The sequence below is a fragment of the Mangifera indica genome, chromosome 2 (assembly GCF_011075055.1).
Source record: "Mangifera indica cultivar Alphonso chromosome 2, CATAS_Mindica_2.1, whole genome shotgun sequence".
In the NCBI taxonomy this organism is placed as follows: Eukaryota; Viridiplantae; Streptophyta; class Magnoliopsida; order Sapindales; family Anacardiaceae; genus Mangifera; species Mangifera indica.
In genome coordinates, this window is record NC_058138.1 from 9,223,077 (window position 1) to 9,248,623 (window position 25,547).

Here is a 25,547-nt window from a genome sequence, read left to right on the forward strand (position 1 = left end):
AATAAGTATCCACTCTTAAGGATGAATGATTTATTTGATCAACTGAAGGGTGCATCAGTGTTCTCTAAGATCAATTTGAGGTCAAGTTATCATCAGGTCTAGGTTACTAAGCAAGATATGCCTAAAACTGTATTTAGAACTAGATATGAGCATTACGAGTTTGTAGTTATGCCATTTGGGCTGACTAATGCCACAATAGTATTTATGGACCTTATGAACAAGGTGTTCCAAGACTACCTAAACAAAGTTTTAGTGGTTTTCATAGATGACATCCTTGTATACTCTAAGACTTCAAAGGAACATGTATAACATCTAAGGTTTGTATTGTCAAGATTAAGAGAAAGACAGTTGTATGCCATGTTTTCTAAATAGAAGTTTTGGTTAGATAGAGTGACTTTTCTTAGACACGTGGTCTTAGCAGATGGCATCTTAGTAGACCCTAGTAAAGTAAAAGTTGTATTAGAGTGGCAAAGATCTAAGACAACTACGAATCTAAGGAGTTTTCTTAGGTTGGTTGGTTACTATAGGCGGTTTGTTGAGCGTTTTGCTATGTTAGCCTAATTGCTCACATAGTTGACTTGTAGAGATGTTCCTTTCAAGTGGTCTAATGCTTATGAGTAGAGTTTTTAAGAGTTTAAAAAGATATTAGCATAAGCTCTCGTCTTAGCCTTACCAATGAGGGCAAAAAGTATGACTTCTTTACAAATGCTTCACATCAAGGTTTGGGAGCAATGTTGCAAAAAGGTATAGTGATAGCATATGCCTCTTGCTAGTTGAAAGATTATAAGACCAGATAATCAATACACGAGCTTAAGTTAGTAGCTGTCGTGTTTGTTCTTAAAATATTGAGACATAATTTATATGGAGTCAAGAGTAATATATAAACAGATCACAAGAGTCCTAAGTATTTCTTTACCTAGAAGAAGCTCAATATGAGGCAAAAGTGGTGGTTGAAGTTAGTGAAAGACTATGAATGTGAAATCAGATACCATTTGGGCAAGACCAACATAGTTGTAGATACTCTAAGGAGAAAAGTAGTTTTATCTCATATTATCAGTTATTGAGAGTTACAATAGGAGTTGATGAGAGAGTAGATAAAGGAAATTATAAAGCAATTGGTAGGCTTACAAATTTAGTCATCACTTTTAGATGAGATTCATGTGGCTCAGGTATCGGATAATTAGTATGTCCAATTAAGGCAGAGATTCACTAAGAGTTCCAAGCTAGATTTTAGTATTATGAAAGGCATTTTAAGATTCAGAGATTGAGTATGTATTCCCTAAGATTAGAGTTTGAGAGACAAGATTCTTACTTAGGTCTATAATTCCCTTTACACTGCCCACTTTGGGAGTGTAAAGATGTATCAAAATCTAAGAAGATCTTTCTAGTGGTTAGGTAAGAAAAAAGTTGAAGCAAACTTTGTGGCTAAGTGCCTAGTATGTTAACAAGTTAAGGCTAAACAATAAAGACCATCAAGATTTCTATAACCTTTAAGTATTCTAGAATAGAAATAAGAGTGCATCTCAATGGACTTCTTGGTAGGATTGCCAAGGGTTAGAGAAGGATATAATGTTTTATGGGTTATAGTTAATCAGTTGACCAAGTTAACTCATTTTTTGTAATTAAGGACACTACGAGTATAGATCAGTTGGGTTAGTTATATGTTAAGGAGATAGTCGGACTTCATGCGATACCTAGGATGGCAGTTTCAGATTAAGACACAAGGTTCATCTCAACTTTCTGAAAAAGTATGTAAAAGTCCTTGGGTACGAGTAAAATTCAGTATAACCTATCATCCTTAGATAGACAGTCAAATTGAAAGAGTCAATCAGATGATCGAGGATATGTTAAGGGTTTTTACCTAGATAAAAGAGCAAGTTGGATAGATGTATTGCCATTAATGAAGTTTGCATACTATAATAGCTGCTAAACAACTATGAAGATGGCTTTATATGAGGCTTTACATGGCAGGAGATGTAGATCACTATTGCATTGGGATAAGATAGGAGAGAAAGATGCCTTGACCTAAGCTTTTAGACTGAACATGACCTAAAGGATGATAAAAGACGTTAGATTAATAAGAGAGAGGATGAGGTAGGCTCAAGACCTTTAAAAGAGTTATTTAGACCAAAAAAGATGTGATCTTGAGTTTAGAGTGACCAATAAAATATTTATTAGAGTGGGCCCCTATAAGCATGTTATAAGATTTGACAGGAAAGACAAGTTAATGTTAAGGTTTGTGGGACCATTTAAGGTGTTGGAGCATGAAGGTAAGGTTGCCTACTAACTTGCATTGCTAGTAAGCATGAATTGTGTTCTTAATGTGTACTATGTGTCATTGTTGTGTAAGTATATCAGTGACCAGACCATGTACTTAGAGTTAAGGATGTTGAGCTCAAGGATAATTTGGCACATGCAGAATACCTAACTCAAATAATAGACAAACAAGTTAAAGAGCTTAGAATTTATAGATTCCTTTAGTCAAGGTTTTATAAAGAAATCACCAAGTTAAAGAGGTCGAGCAAAATATGATGTAGTGGTTCCCATAACGTTTTGAGTGACTTTCGAGAATGAAATTCATATAAGGAGTGGAGGATTGTAGCACCCACAACTAAGTCTAAGAGCATTTTTGTTTTAAGCGAGTTAATTAATTTTCTCTAAAGCAATACCTACTTATGTATAATGTTACAATTTTCTTGACCTATCTATATGGCATCCCCAATCACCGTCTCGAGGATCAGCCTTACATGTGCCTACATTTTGGTCTAGGGTCACTGGTTTTATCCTGCCTTGGACTCATCAGGGAACGACTTCAACTCTTGACCAGTTTGTACAAGGTTGGCCTAGTCCCTTCTTTAATGTACTACCACAAAAACATTATGCATGCCCTATGACTGGAGTACCCCTGACTATTAAATAGGGTATGTACGCTTTGCATTTATCCCTTTTCTTCTTTAGATTAGGCTATTTTTATTTTCTTAGAAATCCATGTAATAATTGAAAAGTGGAGATGAAAAGGACAAACTTGAAGACCTGAAGATAAAGATTCACTTAAGTTAACTAGTCAAACTCCCCTTAGCTCGAGGGATTTGGCATTAGCTATGGATGTGTACTAGCACGTTTTATTTTTATGTTGTATAATGAATGTGTAGTTTTATTTTGCAAATTTCACCTAACATGTGACTAAAATTTGATGAGACTAAATAACAAAACCCTCAGTTTAAATATTAGGTCTAACTTAACTAATGTATCTGGCTTGTTTGCTAAAGGAAAGGTGAAGTATGTTAGAGGCATAAGTAGAGAATGCATTTGTCAATGCAAAGAGATATGTAGTGTCCATCCTACTGATGCTGAGAGTCACATTTGAGGTTGCATGATTTGTTGGGTTAACACCTGACTTGAGATCATGGGCGTTGGGTGATTAATTTGAAATTTACCTATTTGATTAATTCAAACTTATTCGCCAAAGCGAAGGGAAAAATTAATGCGATGGGATCTTAGTCCACTAGGAAGTTCATCAGAACTTCTAAAGGTTAATAGTGAGGGCTATTGACTTGAGGAAAATATTGAGAGCATTTTAATTATTAAATCCGTAATTAAAATGAATATTAACAGTTAAATAAAATTGCTAATTCTTTTATCTATAAATTATAGATCACAAAATTATCATATCAAACCTAGCATATCATTAATCATTAATATAAAAGTAATTATTATTATTCAATTCATATATTATTTATTTATATGATTGTACAAATAACATACCCTTAGAAGAGTAGAATATGACAAGGGGATCAGACGATTGATCATGAGAACCTTATGTACATATAAAATGGCCATTCTAGAAACATTTATAATCCTGACATTGCAATAAATAAGGGCATGTTTAATGATGATGAGATTATCATAATGTTAAAGAACTCTGCCAAAAGTGGCAATAGTTGTCACATGTCGAAGTTGTTGTAGACAGTTTTGGATAACACATAAGTGCACATTGTAGACTTGTTTATCAAACTAACTTAACTAAATGGTATTCATATGGATAGTTGCTCTAGTGTTTATAGAATAAATCTAAAACATATCATTGGTGTGTGTGATCTTTTGACTTAAGGTCACCATACCGTCTCGTGCAAAGATTGATATGATTTGACGCTATCTAATGTGCCATTATAATTAGGATAAGTATAAAGAGAGTAATTGACCATATCGTGAGATATATGGAGGTTATGGTTGATTGATAAAGGATTTTATCACTCTTAAGCACATAATAAGATATCTCACATGAAAATACTGAATGAGATTTATGACTACTTGAATATGTGGCTATAGTGGGATAAGGTTGTAGCCTAATTCGTGTTAGTTATTGATGTGTATCCATTCATACCGACGAACCACTGAGATAGACACATTTCTATGTCTCAACCTCAATAAATATTGGTTGACAAAAGGATTTAATTTAAGGAACTGTGATGTTGCAAAAGCTTAAGAGATATCCGCTAACACTCTGTCAAAAAGAGATTGCAAATGAACTGGGTTTGCCATTCAAGGCTAAAAGGATGTAGTTGACCACAATTTGACCAAGTGTTCAACTATGCACCTAAAAGTACAAGTCATGCATTTGGTGTGATTGTCCTAGCCATGCAAATGCATGATGTCAGCTAACACCATGACAAAATCCTGTGTTGGTTGACACAAACAAGTGATATTAGTCGTGCAAGATTTAAGCCATACTGATCAGAACAGTCGTGCATATGTTAAATGTATGCCTGTTATGCAAGTTTACATGCCAGTTGTACATGTTTATTGAGGGAGTCGTGCTTGGTTAAAATTCCAACCATGCTTGAATACATGCACATATAAATACAAAGTGTGAGTTTAAAATAAAAAGATTCAAAACACATAAAACCTTAGCCACTATTTTGGTTGCTCTCTCCTTTTATCATGAACAATTTTTCCAGTCAAGAGCCCTAAAAGCCTCTTTGCCTAAATTTCCTCTCTCATGTTTGTGCTTTGCATTGATACTAAGGCTCTGTCTCATAAGGGTTGGATAGTCTACTTTTTTAGCCATATAAAGATTGAATGAGCCGTCAACGCAAGAGTAAATCTAAAACACGTTATATGAGTGTTTTGTATGTTCATGAATTTTATGTTTAAAACGAGTATCCTAATTGGCATTTTCAAGATTGTTTTGTTTTTAAAATTTTATATTCCACTGCGGAGCCAATTATTGACTCTCTAAAAATTCTACAAGAAGACCACAAACATTCTAACTTGAAAGGATGAAAACAACATTTTCAATAAAATGGTTGTAAGCAACTTTACGACTTTGGTTGTAAATTTTATACTTCTCATTAATATATTGATAAATCACTAATAACTATTAAGAAGATTGTGTAAAGGTAGAGCTAGTTTCAATTGCTTTTGAGAGGTTAGAAATTTGGTATTTTGACCTCCCAAACTTCCTAATATAGTCTAATTAAACATCTTATAAGCCTATGTTTTTGGGCTTTCCATTTCATTGAATGATCCAAAATTGACAACTATTATACTTAGACCAACCAATTAGATTGATTCGAATGATATTTAACTAGTTACAAATGACTTTTATACTTGTGTCCAACATTTGTTGACAATCAAGGGGATACTACTTCATGCGTTGATTTCTAATGTTCAAGCAAATTTCAATTTCAATATGAATCAATTGGATGAATGGTAGAGTGAATGGTTTTGACGATATTGTTAAAACGCTTCAAAAGAGTGTTAAACTCAACATATCTAAATGTCTCATAAGTTTTTCTTTCAAGATATAATGAGGTAGATGTTTGGTTTAACACACTCCATCGTGAGTAGATATCATACAACTCACCATTCAAGTACATATCAAAATTAGTTTAAGGTTTACATTATGTTCATTGTTAATCGAGGCTAATTTTATTGTTTGTTTCAAGTTACACTAGTAAACATAGTTACTACAAATGCAAAAGTCACGATCATACTTATCTTTCCATGCATATAATAGAGTTATTTAGTAAAAAAGGCTTACCAACTCAAAGTTTGTTTATTGATCCCCATAGGTGAAAAGCTAACCTGGGGCACATGACATTGGCATATAATAAAAATACACCCCTTCTTTGGAATCCAAATGTGCATTTAACATTTATTAAGATAGTATGATAAGGTTGTTCGGTTCTAAAGTAATTTTAATCTTTTATATACATTTATGTGAATTATTACTAAAAGTAGTTTTTTTTTGTTCATATGAATAAGTTGTTTCGTTTATTTGTGATGATATAAAGTTTGTCTGTGAACTATCCAGATGATTCACTAAATATACAAACTAAGTCATTGAATTTTTCCTTATGAATATGACATAACTTGAGCAATTATATCACATAATAGATATATTGAATATGTCTATTGAATGCCATGAGATGACATTAATGCGAGTGATGATGATGGTCATGACATTACAGTATTTGTATAGATTAATAGTTAGAGAACTATTTTTTGAAACATAACCGATAACGATAGGTCACATGGTCATTAAATTGTTGTCAATGACTTATCGTAAGATCGTACTAGTGTACGAAGTAATCCTTTGACCTGAGACGTCATAGTCGGATCTGGTACAAATATACATGATTCATATGGTGTATATATACCGGGTTAATCACTTCTTATAAGATAAACCTTATTGGTCATGTGTTATTTGTATATGAAGAAGAATGATGCTCAAGATAGACTCCGTTGACTCAAAAAGTATTGGGTTCTAAATATCCACAAAGTTCACTTGGATCTGAGTTTTGAAGTGAACGTTAAGAAATATTGGAAATTGAATCTTTAGTCAAAGTATAATGTAAGTCATGCAAAGGATATTCATAATGAAAAGTTTTGAATATTTAAATCGAAGATTCGTATAGAATCAAATTAAGGTTTTATGGATCTATAAGTTCAAAATTGATTTAGATTTGACAACGGAAGGATATTACCTACTTGAAATGTACAATTAGAGATATTAGGTTTGATGGACTATTTCTTTATAGTCGTTTAGGGGATATGACACATTACTAGATATTTACATAGTCTTTAGGTTTTTGGATGCCTTTCAAATTGTTCGAAAGGAGACTCACGGCTATGCTATAGTGAACCTAAAAGGTTATACCAATAAACCAAGCTTTCAAGAGTGAGGATTGATTATTTTAGGTTGGTTAGTATCTTTTGAAGGATAATAATATTCATATAAATGTTATATAGGGGCAAAGATAACATTTTAAAGGTTAAAATGTTGGTGAGATTAAACTAGGATGCATGACGTAAAATTAATATATATACATGGCAAGTCCACAAATTGAGAATTTACTAGGCAAAAAGAAAATTAACAAATTACATTTTGGCCTAACATTATAAAATGGTGGATTTTACTTCATTTTGAAAAATCATTTCTCTTACTAAAAAAAATGAAAGCTTGGATTTGTTGAGCTTAAATTTCTCTCACTAAACATTTTAAAGGTTATATCGTTTGGCTTGAGAATTAAAAAGAATTTGAAGCTTAAATTTGAACATGCTAAATGATGTTTTAATAGTGATTAAAGCAGATGAAGGTTATAATGTATGTGATTAAGTGTAATTACATATGGTTTATATGATTATGGAGCATGGTGAAAGAATAGACATAATTTGTATGAATAGGCCATAAAAGTTTATTGCTTAATTTGATTAAATGGTGAAATTTTGCATGTATGTCAATTTGTAATAATGATGATTGGGTGTTAAAGATGTGATCTAATGTTGACATAAAATTGAATTTTTGATGGCATGTGAAATGACGCACATACCCGTTTGCTAGATTTAATGTTCATTAAATGATGATGTCATGCATAAATACAACCTAACCCTTAATAGTGATTGAGGTTATGGTTGACATGAATTGAAATGATGGTAAATATAATATTTTTTATATTACACATATACCAACTAGCAAGTAATGTTGATTGAGTTTCATAGTTGATATAATCATTTGATTACAATTTGAAAATTAATAATATTAAATTGCATGAGTACGCATCGTGACCTATTATTAATTAAAAGTTATCTAAAATAAAAATTAGAGAATATTTATATATTATACATTATGTCATTTATAATTGAATCATTACATGTTAATTATTATTCTGATTAGATCAAATTTTATAGATTAATATTTAATTAAATGTGAATGAGTTCATATTTTATATTTTATATTAAATATTAATTTTAGTTGGATGGATAGATGGATTATTTAGGCATGCTCATAGGTGTAATTTGCCCTTTACAAAAGGCTAAGTAATTAGGTTGTAATATTCTTTTATTAAGGGGTTTGTATAAATAACCCTATTCTATTTATTTAATTTAATTATATTTTTTAAGGTGTGCATGTCTTAGTTTCTAATATAGTTGGAGTAGATGGACGAGGACTTAAAGGCAATCCGGATGATGATCCGAATGAAGATTTAGACCTAGGTAAATAGTTTGCCTTTAGGTTGTAATTTTGAAAACCCTATGATCATTCCATGATGTTTTAAATTATGCATATATGTGATGTATGTAAGCCATGAAAATATTAATTTGATTAATTGATAAGTTAAATTTAAAATCTCCTAATTACTATTATTAAATTTATGACTCCCATTATAGGATAATTAAATTATATAGCATAAATTTCAATACTTTTAAATTTATCTTGTTCTTGGATGGGAATTTCAATCATGAATGAGATTTCTATTATGTGAGCACATGACAAAAATGTCATTTCGGGAAAGCATAATAGTGCAGATTTAACTAGTTGAAGGTACTGAGATTTCTATTATGTAAGGTATTTATTGGATCCAGGTCCACCCATGACGGGCCGACCCGACCCGACCCGATTGGCGGTTATTGGCGGTTATTATTGGCAGTTGGACTTTTATATAAAGTCCTAACTGCCTCCCAAAACAAATAATGAATGGTGATGTGAGGAAAGAATACTATTTTATACAGAGAGTTTTTCTCTCCTGCCAAAACGAATACGCACAGTAAATCAATCTCCCAAATGGAAATCGGTACATAGGCAAATGGCGTCGTGAAAACAGACTAACGTCAACGCCTCACGTGGAAGTCGAAGACGCTTCATCGAACACATAAATGGGTACGCAAATTATATTTACAGATTTCACAGAATTTGGATCCTGGCATGTTTAATTGTTTCTAACATTGGTATCAGAGCCTAGGATACATATGTGATATGTTTTCTGTGATTGATATTGCGTATAATATACGAATTAAAATCTGTATATAGAAATTTGTTTAAAATTTCGTTTTTGGGGACGAATTTAATTCGGCCAAAATTGCATGAAATTGGAGTTGGGAAACATGTTGAATGAATGCTAGGATTAATATTACATGTTTTAAATTGAAAATCGGCTTGAATTAACGTCGGAATCGATCGAAATAGACCCAAGGCGTGTCTTTCTTGCTCGCCATTTCGATGGTTTTCGGCGCCATCGGCGCCGGAAAATGGAACAATTGGACTTTGCGTTACCTGGGATACAAAAGCCCTATGGTTCTGTCACCGTAGAATCACCGAAAAATGGCCAATTAGACGGACAAAAGATTTAGGGTTCATCGCGTGATTCCGGGTCAAAATCGGGTTGGGAAAACCCGATTACCCGAACCGGAGGTCAACGGGTTGGTCAAGACCCGAACCGATCAACGGGTTAACCCGTTTGGTCAACCGGGTCGCCCAACCCGGACTATAACCCATCGATAACCCGGTCAATTATTGATCGATCAATGGTCAAATAGTTGACCAGTCACCGGTCAACATTTGACAGCGCGTGGTGACCATTCCCGGCGCGTGCGAACATGTAGAGGCGCGTGACAGCGCGTCTGAGTCATCCCTGGCGCGTGAAGGCTCGTGCAGACACTCATACGACGCGTGGAGGCTTGTGCAGGGCCTATGTGTCGCGTGAAGGAGCTTAAGAGCTTATTTTCGTGCATAAACACCTACTTTCAGTGTGCATTGGCACGTGAAACTTGTTTTCTAGTCCTTGGAAGTTGTGTAATACTTGGATCGGTATATGAGATGTGTTCCATGGGTCTTACAGCATATAATGACATGTAATATCTTATTCCGACTCCCAAAAACACATATTGATGTTTTGGGACACATGTTTTCTATTTCATGCAAGTTTGTTGATTAGAGACCATCACGTTGCATGTCAAAACTATCAATATCCTATTGAATTCTCTTAATTGGGAAAGAGAAAATATTCATGCGTGAATTTGATCCCCGTAACCAATGATCTTATTCGGGACAAGAATTTGAAACCTTTTTGGGACTGAGTGGATTCATTACAGCTTGCTATAGAGTGACGCTTAGTAATGTACGATAGAATATTCATTATTTTATCGTTATTCCCAAAATTAACACAATGCGAGGTATTTGACCTAACGCAAATGTAATAGAGACTTTATCATGGATAAAGTGACTCAAAGATCGATACGAGTTGATGAAATGGTCCTAGTCAAAACAGATGATACATTCGTTGTATCATATATATTTGTTAAGTGTGGGAATTCTGAGATTGGTAGAATTTAATGATATTCTCATTCAGAATTAATATTGACGCAATTAGATTAAAGTTTAAAATGTTAAGCATTTGTGTCATGGGTAGGGCTGGATTCGAGCCGAGCCGAGCTCGGCTCGCAGCCAGCTCAGGCTCGGCTCGGCTTTTTGAGGGCCGGCTCGAGTTCGGCTTGAGCTCGACTCGAGCCAAATTCGGCTCGGCTCGAGTTTGGCTCGTTTTCAGTTCGGCTCGATAACAGCTCGGCTCGGCTCGTTTTTTATATCAAAACGACACCGTTTTGTATATATATAAAAATCAAAACGACGTCGTTTTGTATAAAAAATTTTTAAAAAAATATACCGAGCCAGCTCGGGCTCGGCTCGAGCTCGATCGAGCCGAGCTGAGCCCGGCTCGTTTCGGGCTCGAACCGAGCCGAGCCGAACTCGAGCCTGAGCTGGCTCGGCTCGAATCCAGCCCTAGTCATGGGAGATGATTGGGAACATAGTGAACTTTCGATTCTGTGCCTTATGTGAGATATTTTAAAATTTTAATGCGTAATTGCGACAATTGATGTGTATTTGTTTGCATTGATAACGTTGTGTCTGAGAGATGTCTCTGTGATCTAGTTAACCATGACATCTTAGAAAATGATGGTTGATTTGAATGTGAATGATACTGAATAGAGAGAATTAAACCATATGGCATTTGAAATGCACAATATCCTAGATGAGCAAAAGGCTTTAAAGGCTGTGAATCAGGTTAAGATTTAGTTGTGGCTGACTAAGGGATAGAAACCCAATCAGTGCCTTACACAAATGTGATGTGGACGCACATCACACATGTAAGAAGCAAGATCCACTTCGTGTGATATCTTGATTAGTTTCATGATTATCAATCTGGTATATAAGTACCATGAAAGTTCAACTGCATATACCATAAGTCTGGTTTTAGTTGAAAAGTTTGGAGGAACTACAGTCCTCAACTAATGACAGTTGTTTTTTTTAATTTGATTGAATGTCAAATCTAATTATGAAACTAAAGTCAGCTACGCGTAACCTGATACATGAACAGGAGGTTCATTTAGAAAAACGATTTATTCTCGAAAGTGGGAGTGTATCAAGGTACATATGACCCATAATGAGAAAAGAAGGACTTTTGTGAATTATTCTAGCCACATAAAATTGGAGGATAAGCGCCCATGAGGTAGCTGAATTTAATGCTCATGCATACGTTGCAGAATCAATTTTCAAAAGTGAGTGGCTCAAGTCCTAATATAAGAAGGAGATCGTTTAATGCTAAAAGAATAAGAACAAGGAATTGAGATGAGAAGAGTGGCAAAAGTACTAGAAAAAGAGATGAAAATGATAGTTTTGTTTAAAATCAAGTGATGAAACTTTGATTTTCTAGTACTATGATATTAACCGAGTATTATCCTACGTGGATTATGGACTCTGAAGCCACCAACCAAGTAGTTCATGATAGATAATCTTTAGTAGATTTCTATCAATTCTGAATAAAGTGAATTGGATATATGTAGGCAACAACACAAAAGTTGTAGTAAGAGGAATAGACACAAGCAAATAAGTTTTGCAGATGATCGAATCCTATACCTACACGAAATCCAATATGCTCCAAATATTCAGTAAATCTTGGTCAAAGTACTTGTTCTTCTTAAATTAGGATTCAATTTGAATTTCTCTAGGTGTTTTATTGAAATGATAGAATTGATTTCTATAGATTTGGTTTGTTGGTTGAATGGTTATATGGTGTTTGTCACCTTACATTTTTTATAATGTTAAGTTTTTCATTATTTGCTTTTCCTATATGTATGGAAATGAATGCAAATAAATGACATGTTACATTAGGGCATGTAAGCCAAGATGGATTGAATAAATTGGCTTATGAAAGTTTATTAGGAACTTTCACATAAATAGAAGTGTCCATATGTAAGCATTGCCTAGTTAGAAAAACTTCTAGAAAACCATTTGACAAAACTATATGAGTTTGTCTTCCTTTGCAATTTATATACTTAGGTATATATATTTTCCTATGAATGTAAAGTTTGAGAATGTATCTCATTTTTCATTACTAATGATGATAACAATGCTCGATTTGGTCTTGTCTACTTGATCTCCCATAAGTCAGAAGCAGTAGACTGCTTTAGACACTATATAATTGAGATTGAAAATCAATTAGACAAAATAGATAAAAGTTTTATGAACTCACCGAGATCTTGATCATTTGTTCCAACAGTTCAAAGAACTGAGTAATGAAATAAATAGTATGGTAAATAGTAATTCCAAAACTTCACAACAATCGGTTAGTGAAGAAGAGTAATTGAACTCTGTTGGAAATGGTTAAGTTAGTTAGAGCGCAAGCCAAACGTCAAGTCACTTTGTGATAATATGATATTTATTGCTGCTTGAGAACTTAACCGATTACCTACTAATTCAGTTGCTTCCACTCCCTATGAGTTATGGTCAGATAGAAAATCTAAGTTAATTGATTACAACCTTAGTGGTTGGCAATATCAATCCATAACTTTTCCCATAAGTTAGAGTAATTGGGACTGAGAAGAAATGAATGTATCTTTATTAGATACGCTGAACACTCCAAAGGGAATGTGTTCATAAGGGAGGATTTCGTTGGAAGATTAATTGAATTTGTATTAGAGATACTACATTCATAGAAGAAATTTTTCTTAATAAGGATGATGTTGATAATAGGTTTCATCTGAATGAGATGAGAAAAGAATGAAGATGGGTATATCTTAACGATCATTAGTTGAGTCCTAAGATATAAGACCTATACTTATTCTAGTTAGTGGGAGCAAATGCAATTGAGCTCCAGCCTATTTCGGATAGTGGGAGTAATGATCTTTAATTGTTTGCTTCATTCATCTCACCCTAGTGGGAGCATTGAGATTAAGCTTTAATCTATTTCGGATAGTGAGAGCATTAATTCTCAATTACATTGGAGTGGACGTCCAAAAGTATTCAAGTGACGTTTTTAAAGTGAAAACAAGGTTTTCATAACCACTCCCTAAGATGATGAAAAACCTGAAATAAATGTCTCATCCTTTGATGAGAAAATTTAGAAATGCATTGGAAGAAGATATAGAATACTAAGAAAACAAACCAATTCTAGGTTTTGGTTGACTTATCGCCAGATCAAAAATTCATTGGGAATGAATGAGTTTTCTAAATTAGTCGTAAGGCGGATGGCTTAATAAATATATATAATTTCGCTTAATAGCGAAAAATCTATACCCAATGAGAAGGTATAGATTGTGTAGAAGGATATTTTCGTCATTTATAATATTTACTTCAATGTATTTGGTTTTAGCTATAATAACACATTTGAATTTAGAATTACACCAGATGAATGTCAAGACAATTTTTCTTAGTGGAAAACTTGACAAAGAAATCTGCATGAAATAAGATATAGATCTTATTGTTATAGGTCTGAAGCGCAGAGTGTGCAAGCTTCAAAGACATTGAATGACCTAAAATTGTCATCTAGATATTGGTACTTGAACTTTGAAATGATTAATCAAGACCATCATGTCTATGTGACAAAATTTGATGACAAATTTGTAATTCTATCAATGTGTGTGATGATGTATAAATAGCTAGAAATGATTTGAAGTAAGTGATAATCATCAAAGGATGGTTGTCCATATCTCTGACTTGCAGGATGTGGGAAAACAGAATACATATTGTGAATTTGAATTTAGAGGAATTGTTCAAAGAAACTTTTGACTCTGTCATAAGAGCGTAATATTCAAAAGGTTCTAGAACAATCCAATATGGTATACTGTGAACCCGTCGATATTCCTGTGTCAAATGACGAATTATTGAGCCAAAAGAGATATGTCCCAAAACTTAAGATAGAAGTAGAGAAATGTCAAAGGTTACCTATTCAGATGCCATCAGATGTATTATGTATGCTATGATGCGTACATGCCCAGATATTTATTTTGTTATTGGGCTGGTTAGTCGATATAAATAAATGTTGAAAAGAGCACTGAAAGGCTGTATGTAAAATTGTTGATATTTTTAAGGCTCTATGGATGATTGATTATGTGATTAAGGATCAAACTTGCGTTTGAGTGGCCATTGAGATGCCAGTTGGGGAAGTGTTTTTAAACCAACGCAAATTAGATTACGGCTAAGTTTTCTTACTCCAAAAGAATCCATATCTTGGAGAGATAAGAAACAGAGATGCGTAGCCGTATCCACATCGGAAGCCTAGTATATAGTCTATTCAGTAAATGTGCAAGAAATTGTTTGGTTAAGAAGATTCTTTGTGAATCTGAGTAAACAGGACAATATTGTTAGAGCAATGGTTTTCTGTTGAAATGAAAGATCTTAATTTTTATAAAATAACCGAACGTATCGATACTAGACACAACGTAATAAGAGACTCAATTTCCAAGAGGGAAATGAATGTACAATATAATTCTACGCATTATATAGTCACTGATCCTTTAACTGAGATTCTTCCAAGAAAAGTATATCTTGCACATGTTAAATTTCTTGGATTGCGTAGACAATGATTGATGAGTGTTGAGCTTATATATTGTACTAATGACACAACATCGAAAACCATGAATTTAAGTTCATTTTATGTTTTGAACTTATGTCCCGAAATTCTTTGGTTTTTACTGCATACACATCGTTTTTTAGCTCAACAAGATTGTAATGTCACACAAGTTAGAGATTGGCTCACTCACACGAGCAATCGCCTTTGGCGCTGAGAGAGCGAGCAAAGATGAGACATTATTCTTGAGAATTGTGATGCTGAGATAGCATATCAATGGGAGACAAATTTCTCAAGGAAAGATTTATTGAAATAAAAATGTCGCCTTGATGATTGATCAAGATGAGGTCATGAATAGATACATTTGAAAATGACCGATTTGGATTCCCCACATCCAAATAACTTGTGAATGCCAGATGTGAGTTCTTAATATAAATAAATACCTGCAAGTGTGAAGATGATTAAGAACTCAGGTTAGACGCTCAGGGTAGCGACTGAACTAAGATCTGTACAGTGTTGTGAATGACATTTGAGAAAATACACACTGTAGCACATGATTCATACCATGTGTGCATAAGTAAGACGACCAGTTAAAGTAGTGGAAGGATGAATCTCTGCTCCTTCACTGTGTGAGACTTTATGAGGATTAACTCATGTTGGTACCCTTTGACTCTTTATTGTTGTTTGATGTTTACTCTTAGTGTTGCTATCTTAGCTTGGAACCTATGGCCACGCATAATTCGGTCTATGGAACATGACTAGAAAAGCAGCTAAGTTTAAATTGAGAATTTCGAGTAGAAGAGGAAGACTTATATATATTACGTGTGTCCATTGGCTAGCCAATCATGTCACTCATATGGAGATTGGACTTGATCATGGATACATAGGAAAATAACACAATGAAAAATGAGGGATTAAAGGGAGCTGGTGTTATCGAGTAAGTCTGGGGTGCTGCAAGCCTAACGCTTTATTTTTGTTTTATTTGGGTTGAAGCGGCTATGTTATTCCTAACAGATGCATAGTAATTAGCTTCCAAGTGCAGGTTGCTAGCGAGGTCGCATGACACATTTGCAAGTATGAAACGTACTGATATATGAGATTTCTGTGGCTAAGTATTTGGTTCGGGTCTTCCATCATGTGTGAGTAGGAGATATTGGATCCAGATCCACCCATGACGGGCCGACCTGACCCGACCAGATTGGCGGTTATTGGCTGTTATTATTGGCAGTTGGACTTTTATATAAAGTCCTAACTGCCTCCCAAAACAAATAATGAAATGGTGATGTGAGGAGAGAATACTATTTTATACAGAGAGCTTTTCTCTCCTGCCAAAACGAATACGCACAGTAAATCAATCTCTCAAATGGAAATCGGTACGTAGGCAAATGGCGTCGTGGAAACAGACTAACGTCAACGCCTCGCGTGGAAGTCGAAGACGCTTCATCGAACACATAAACGGGTACGCAAATTATATTTACAGATTTCACAGAATTCGGATCCTGGCATGTTTAATTGTTTCTAATAGTATTCGAAGTGAATGACATGAAAACGAATCAAAATGGAAATAGTTTCCTACTTATTAAATTTAATCAACTAAAATTTCTATTATGTGAGGTTAATTTTGTTTAATAAAAATTTGATTCCCCACTAGAAATTTGATCTAATGAAATTTCCAAATCCTATCTAAAAAGAGTGTAGGATTAGAATAAAATAGTAGGAGCTAATGAGATTACGCAATTAAAAAGGGGTTTAAATTCATATATATTATTCACTAATAAAAACAATTTTCTCTTTGCAATATTTTCATTTAAATTGTGATATATTAAAAAAATGGCCAACAACGTACTCCTAAAAATAATGGACAACAACGTTTTGACTGGATCGAATTTTAAAGATTGGTTGAGAAATCTTAGAATTGTTCTAGATTTCAAAAAAAATTGGCTACCTTTTGGAAGCACTATTTCCTATCAACGTGGTTCTAGATGCTTCTGACAAAAAACGTAAGATGTTCAAAGATGGGTCAAGGAAAACAGAAAAGCTCAGGGCTATGTTTTAGCCTCAATGAATAAAGAGCTCCAAACTAGGCACAAAAATGTTTGAACTGCTTATGACATCCTCTGTAACACCCCTCCCCAGATATATATCCTTACTAGGAATATACCAAAAGAGGTATGCACAACTGAACTATTTGAAATCTTTAAAGCATTATCAATAGTCATATGATACTATGTGTTTGAAAATACTAGCAATAGTGAAATAATAAAAATGATAATAAAAATAATAAAACTATAAGTCTGATAAAAACTGAATAACAAAATACCCTTTTCCTCGTGTAGCTGCTTGTTAGACTGTTAGATCTCCTGTTTGCCCTACTATTCACCTCTACCTGTAAACACACGAAAGGAAACACGTGACTAAAACTCATTAAGTGGTGACCTTTTAACATCCAAAACTATTATAAATAACTGATGGTAAAACTTATGTTCCATTCGTAAGCTAAACGTGGTCACACTTATAGCATCTTAGTGCCCTAACATGGATCATCTACTAAAGTTGTGAAGACCTAAGTTGAAATTGGCATATTTGATGCCCTGGTGAAACTACTATTGTGCCTTGCGCACAAGCTAAAAGACTTATTGGGCTATCTAATTGGGATACCTTGATCACATAGGGAAATCTCTAATAACAACTCATTCCTTTGTCATATAAGTTAATCAAAACTACTGATTAACCATCCAAAGATGACCCTTACCTCAAGTACATATGTGGTGCATCTTTTTGATCACATGAAGAATATTTAAAAGCCATATCTTTACCATGCACACATGAACTAAACTAAATGGCTATGTGTCTTGGCACTGAATGCATGATGCATCTCATAGGTATCCAACCCTATTGCTTCCATAATTGCCATCACTTACATACATAGCTGGTACTATCTAGTTGTATGACACTAGCCTTAAGGTTATTGAATTTCAATTCAAATTCTATTCGATCTAAGTTTGTGCCATCGTCTATACAGTCGAACACTTCATCTATACCTTTCTTGAATTCTTTACCCTCTAATAGCTCATTATTCTTCTTATAGCTCATTATTCTTCTTAAATGTATGCACATAGCCTAAGTGTAAAATCATCTTTTGTCTTGGTCTAGAGGTACACGATCGTGTGCTTTTCTATCTATGCCTATGTGTTTTCTAATCCATATACAAGGGCATCTATTACTCAACACACAGTGATGCATAGAGTAGGTGCACATGGAGAGATATCTTGGACATACTCTAGTGCATAATGATCCATGTGTATAAGCCTCACGTCTTCCAATGCACATTATCAATTTTTGGAAAGCCATACATAGACATGTGTCCCATACCACACAATCGTACATATTTCCCTTTAGAATAAGTGTGGGATTTTCAATTTTTAAAACATTTTTGGGATGACACATGGGCTTGTATAAGGCCTACACGACTATGTGTGACATACTAGAAATTGCACCCTAGGGTTTTTACGCTTTTTTGATCGTAATTCTAATAAGATTACTTCTTTTAAGGCACATAAAAAAGTCTCTACACATTTTAAGCATGATATACACATGATTTATTTAATCAAAATTATACATACATGGCTTTAAGGCATCAATCAAATCAAAACCTAAACATTCATACAATCAATAGATCATACATGCATATAACACTTCATGTTTGCATATCATCATCAATTCAATTAACAAGATCATTACTACTATATTTAAACATTCCAAGATCATGCATATAATAGAAACATTATGAAGATTACATGATCAAACAAGGGAAGCCACTATATTTACTTAGATTTTAGTGAAAAAGTTTCCTTTACATGGCTATGTTACTTTTGATGATCACTGGTGACTTCACGGGTGATGAAAATACCTCATCTCTCTTTCACACTCTATGATTTCTGTGGCTATAAAAGATAATAGAAGAGAGTTAAGGTTATTGTTTTTTTTATTTTATCTCTAGGATGCAATACACAGATGTGTATAGGCTATAAACGGTCGTGTGTCTAATTGCATAATTAAGGTAACCTCCTATTTCACTGTGATCACAATTTGATCCACCAATTTTACTTTTTGTTGACCATACACGATCATATATGCCTCAATACATGGGCGTGTACCTTTTAAAATCATTAATCACTAAATTTAAAACTAGGAAAAAGACTGAAATGCCCTAGGGTTTATCTGTGGGTGTTACATCCTCGTTACCTTGCAAGAGTTATACAATGAGAACTCAAGAGTAATTGAGCACGAGCTATGTGCTTTGCTCTTTACCATGAGATCGAGGGAAGACATGCCTTCAGATGAACATCTCTTAAAAATGATTAATTTAATAGGGTAATTAGACATTTGGGGTATGGTCTTATCGGATCGTATCAAAATGAATTTAATTCTACAATCCCCTTACCAAGTTATAAACAGTTTATAACTAATTATAATCTAAATCAGATATAGTAGACACTTTCAAAGTTGCTTAATAAGTTATAAGAATTCTACAAGCAAGGGAAAAAAGACTCTAGACATGTGGATATCTATGCGACTTTTGCTAGTAAGGCCAATTAGAGGCCTCAAAAGCAACAAAAGAAAGGTCTAACTGTTGGACCCAAAAAGATGAATTTTAAGAAAGGTGTCACCAAGGTAGAAATGAAAAAAGAAAAGGGAAAGTGTTTCTATTATTAGGAGGATGGATATTGGAAAAGAATTTGTCCCTTATACCTTGACAACCTTAAGAAAAACAAAACAGGTATAATCCACTGTCAAGTCATTAAATTCAAATTAAGTTTAGATTCAGATAATCATTCCTAGATCATAGATTCAACAACTATGTCTAATATGTGCGTTTCTATGTAGATACTACATAATAGTTTTGTTTTGTCACAAGGCAAGATCATTTTGATGATGGGAACTTGCCAAGTTAGACAACCATTAGGGCACATTTTGAGGCTTTTTAATGTTTTGTATTTTTCAAAAGCCACTAGAAATATCATTTCTATTTCCGCATGATGTAAGCTTGATTACAATGTTTAATTTAATGGAAATGAATATTTGATATTTTATGAAAATATTGTAGTAGGCAAATCTATAAATACAAATAACTTATAAGTATTGGAATTGAATGATTATTGTATAAACTCTGTTACTAATAAAAGAATTTAAAATGATAGAAACACCAAGGTTCTATGAAACTATAGATTAGGTCATATTGGAGAAAGAAGATTAATTTAAAGAAAATGAGCTTTTAAGTTTATTGGCTTTTAAACCTTTTCCAACATGTGAATCTTGTCTCTAAGGAAAGATGAGCAGATCTCCCTTTAAGAGTAAAGGGGAATGTCCTAAAGAATTATTAGAGTTAATATACACAGATGTATGTGGACCATTTAATCACATGGCTATGAGAGGTTTTCATGACTTTGTTATCTTTACTGAAAATCATTCTCAATATGCAAATTTGTATTTAATAAAATACAAATCAAAATCTTTTGAAAAGTTTAGAAAATTCAAAAATGAAGTAGATAAACAAATTGGAAAGAGTATTAAAATTCTACAATTAGATCATGGAAGAGAATACTTGAGTACAAAATTTTAGGAATTTTTGAATGACAATGGAATTATGTCCCAAATGACTGCTTCATATACGCCTCAACATATTAGTGTATCTAAAAGGAGAAATCATACTATATTGGATATGGTACGATCAATTGTAAGTTTCACTAACTTGCTAATGTCATTATGAAGATGCACCTTCAAACTGCTGTGCATATCTTGAATCAGGTACTATCAAAATCAGTCTAGAAAACACCATACGAGTTGTAGTATTCTAAATACCTAAGTCTTAATTATATGAAAAATTAGGGATGTCTAACTTATGTCAAAGTAATTAAATCAGTGAAGCTGGATGTTAGATCAGAAAAGCATTGGTTCATAGGATATCTTAAAGGTATTTTAAGATATTACTTTTACTTCCTGATTGATCAAAGAGTAATGGTTAGTAAAAATGCACACTTTTTCAAAAAAAAGTTTGTCGAAGAAAGTGGTTCGGGAAGAAATGTTGAGCTCGCGGAAGATTACAAAGAGCCTCAAACCATCATCACTCAAGTTGGACTATCCATTTAGCAATCCTCAATATCAGATACTACAATTCTAACATGAAGATCTTCTAGGGCATTTAGACCTTAATGTAGATGAGGTTTCCTTCACAAGCAGGATTTTGAATCTTTCTTAGTTAGAGAAATAGATAATGATGATGATCCTAGAAGCCATGATAAAGTTGTACTGGATACAAATTCAGGTAAATGGTTAGAAGGAATGATAAAATCCATACATGCTAATTAATCCTGAACATTTGTTGATCTATTAGAAGGAATTGTTCTTATTAGTTATAGGTGTAGACTTATAAAGCATAACTAGTAGTAAAGAGTTAGACTTATAAAGCATAACTAGTAGTAAAAAGTTATACTTAGAAACAAGGCTTGGATTATAAGGAAACCTTTTTTCCCCATAGTTATAATTAAATTTATCCAAATAATGCTAGCTATCACAACATACCATGATTATGAAATCTAGTAGATGAATGTCAAAACCATTTTCCTCAATGGATTCATTAAGGAAAACATAAATATGGAATAATCATAGGTTTATATCCACCTCCAAAAGACAAAAGGTATACAAGTTGTATCTATCCATTTATGATTTGAAAAAAGTTTCTTAAAGCTGGAACATTCAATTTGATAAAACAGTCAAATTGTTTGGTTTCGAAAAGAATTCATATGAACCTTGTGTTTATAAATGGGTTAAGGATCATGTCATAACATTCATTATACTGTATATAAATGGCATACTATTAATACATAATGACATCGGGATGATGAATAAGGTTAAATTTTGGTTATCCATAAACTTTTAGACGAAAAGAGATGTGTAACATCCGAATTCAGGTATGTCTGTAAACTCCACTTCTAAAATTACCCCTAGAGTTGATTTTATAACTTGTTGTGTAAAGAAATTACAAAAGAATTATAGAAAACTACTAAATGAGCAATATTTTTCAAAGAGGGTAAAATGGTCATTTTATAAAGATTCAAGGGACAAAGTGGGAATTAAAATTGAATGGCACACTTGAAATTATATGGTGGTGCTAAGGGTTTTTGGTAATTAGCTAAGGATAAAATAGTAATTTGTGGAAAAGATTAAGGGCAAAATGGTCCAAAAGGCTTATAAACTTATGCCTATTCATTTTCTCTTTCATTTTAGCCGAGAACTCCATGATTTTAGCTAAGCTTTTTCCCTTAACCAAAATTCACCAAAAAACCTAGCTAAACCACCTAATTTCCAGAGGCTCCAGTTATAAAAAGTGTAGATCTGTCAATTCTGGTTAGTTCTAAGGTAAGAAATTTAATTTTTAAAATATGTCAAGGTTAGAGTTTTGATGGATGATCATATTTTTGGTTTATTAAGGTTGCCAGAAAGAAGAAAAGAAGGTGAATAAGCTTAAATAATCTATTTAGCAAATAAAATGTAAGAATTTCATACTTTACATACTTGAAGTAAATTTGAGTTAGGTTATTTAAATAACCTTTACTTATATAAGTGTGTAAGGTATTAGAATTAAAGTGATTTATGCTTAAAAGGATAAAGAAATTCATTAGGATTCATGATGTAATTTTTGGCCATAAGGGTAAAAAGGTAAATTTTGGCCATAAGGGCAAAAATGTCATTTTATGTGATATAGGTTAATTTTGCTTAATTATGTGTATAATATGTGTAATAACCCTTATATTAAGCCTACATTGTATATTTTGAAATTAATTAAATGTATGAGATATATATAAATGCATGAGAAAAGAATATGATGTTGAGAAGGAATGAAAAGAATAAGGGAAAACAATGAATGGACATATTTCATATTATGATTATATATGCATACATGAGGAATCATAATATATGCATGATTTAGAAAAAAAAAAAATAAAGAGGGAGGAAAAATATTTTCTAAGTCATGCATGCTTTCAGAAAATGGAAAACAAGTATTTTTGGTTTTATAATGACTCATATGATACAGGAAAGCAGAAAACATACTTAAAATCCTTACACGCGAGCTGTACTGTGTGGACAGCAAAGAAAATAATTGGTTGTACTGTGTGGATAACCAGTTGTATTGTGTGGACAGCAAAGAAAAAAAATATGCGTGTAAGAGAGAATTGTACTTTGTATGGTGACTGCAAGTACTGTCATATGTAGTCGAGATCGGTCAATGAGAAAGAGAGAGAAAAAAATTAGTAAATATTTTATGAAAGTTATTTGCATTAGAATTATGCATACAAGCCTGTGTGGCCGATAAAGAGTTGAGAAAGATGTACGATCAGAAAATAGAAATGTCATGGCACTCATACATGCATAAATCATAACGAGTGAATCATATCTGTATAGTAAGGAAATGAATAAATGTGTGAAAGAAAAGAATTATGATATGTGTGAAATGCATGCTTTGTGTCAATTATTTTGTTGTAAATAGTTCAGACACGCTGAGTATGGAAAAGATTAGAAAAGATTAATACTGGTATAAAATGCTTTAAGTGTTGAGTATGATTTTCTTACTGAGCCATAGTCACTCACTCCGTTTAATTTAATATTTTACAGGTAAAAAAATGCAGCAAAGGTTCTCGGGGAGCACTAATGAGACATGAGGCTGAGGGATGAAGGCACCATATTGTTGTTGATTTATATGTTTTGATGTATATGTGAATATATGCATATATATATATATATATATATATATATATATATATATATATATATATATATATATATACACTTGATGTAGATTTAGTGGATATGTATATATTTTGTTTCCTATATCTATATATATATATATGATTTTGTATAGTTATATCTATATATGTATATATATATGGCTAGTTATGAAAATTGTTTATAGAGTTCTATGGGTGATAATTTTTATAATGGTTATTATTATGTACTTATTTTATTAATTGTGATTAAGTTGATGAAAATCCAGTCGGTTGGTAGGATTGGTTTATGTGAATTGCTAATTGGGAGTGATACAGAGCATAATTAAAAAGAGAAAATATTCCCCGGGCCCTCTAAAATAGGGGAACTCATGCTGTTTTTCTGTAACACACCCATTGGTGAGGAGAGGTTACAAGATGTGACCTATATCCTTGAAATTCGTGTATATAAAGATAGAACAAAAAGGATAATTGAATTATCTCAAAAACTATACATAGAAAAATTATTAAAAAGGTTTAACATGAAAAACTTGAAAAAATGACTTTTGCTTTTCACTCACGGTCTTCATCTTTCTAAAGATATGGGTCAAATTATCGATAAAAAGCGACAATGGATATGTAATGTACCCTATGTTTCAATAATGGGATAGCTCATGTATGCAATATTATGTATGAGACCCGATAAAACATTTATGATAAGTGTTACAAATAGATATTAGACCAATCTAGGAAAAAAACATTCAAAGTTAAACATTCATCGGTACTTAGACTCAGATTTCTAGTTAGATGTTGATGATAGAAGGTTTATATTAGGGTTCATTTTTATCTATAATGAAAGTACAGTTAGTTGAAAGAGTTCCAAATAGTCAACCACAATTGACTCCACTATAGAAGTTGAATATATTGTCACTTTAAAAGCAACAAAAGAGGTTGTATAAATTCGCACATTTGCATTAGAACTTGGTATGGTGCCAATCATGGCTTATCCGATAACCATGTTCTACGATAATACCAGTGCCATTACATAGGCAAAGGAACCAAGGGCACATCAAAGTTCCAAAAATATTCAGCAAAAGTATTATTGTTTGAAAGAATTCATTAAAGATAGAAAGATAATAATATAGAAGACACCATCAATAAAAAAATGTTGTTGACCCATTAACTAAGATGATGGCAATAAAACAATTGGACCATCATCTTGAAAAGATGGGTATGCAATATAATAATGAATTGCTCTAATGCAAGTGAGAGTTTTGTTAGTGTATACCCTAGGAATCATTCTTGTCATTGGTTCCAGGGGCATTTTAATCTTGTATTTACATTTATGCGCATTATTAATAAAACAAGTAGTTTTTTGGTTCATATGCATAAGTTGTTTCCTTTATTTTTGATTATATAAAGTATTTATATGTATTATCCAGATGACTCACTTTTTTTTTTTGGTAAGTAATTAATGATTTTATACCAAAGAGAAAAATGTACAAATGGCTTATCTAGGACAAAGCCCCTAGATTAAGCCTAAAACAAGCATACCTAGGACAAGCCCCTAGGTTATGCCGAAACATCATGCAACACAAGAAAGCACAAATAAAAATACAAAGAGAATCAAAGCTACTACTCAAGTGCAAATGCACTTTAT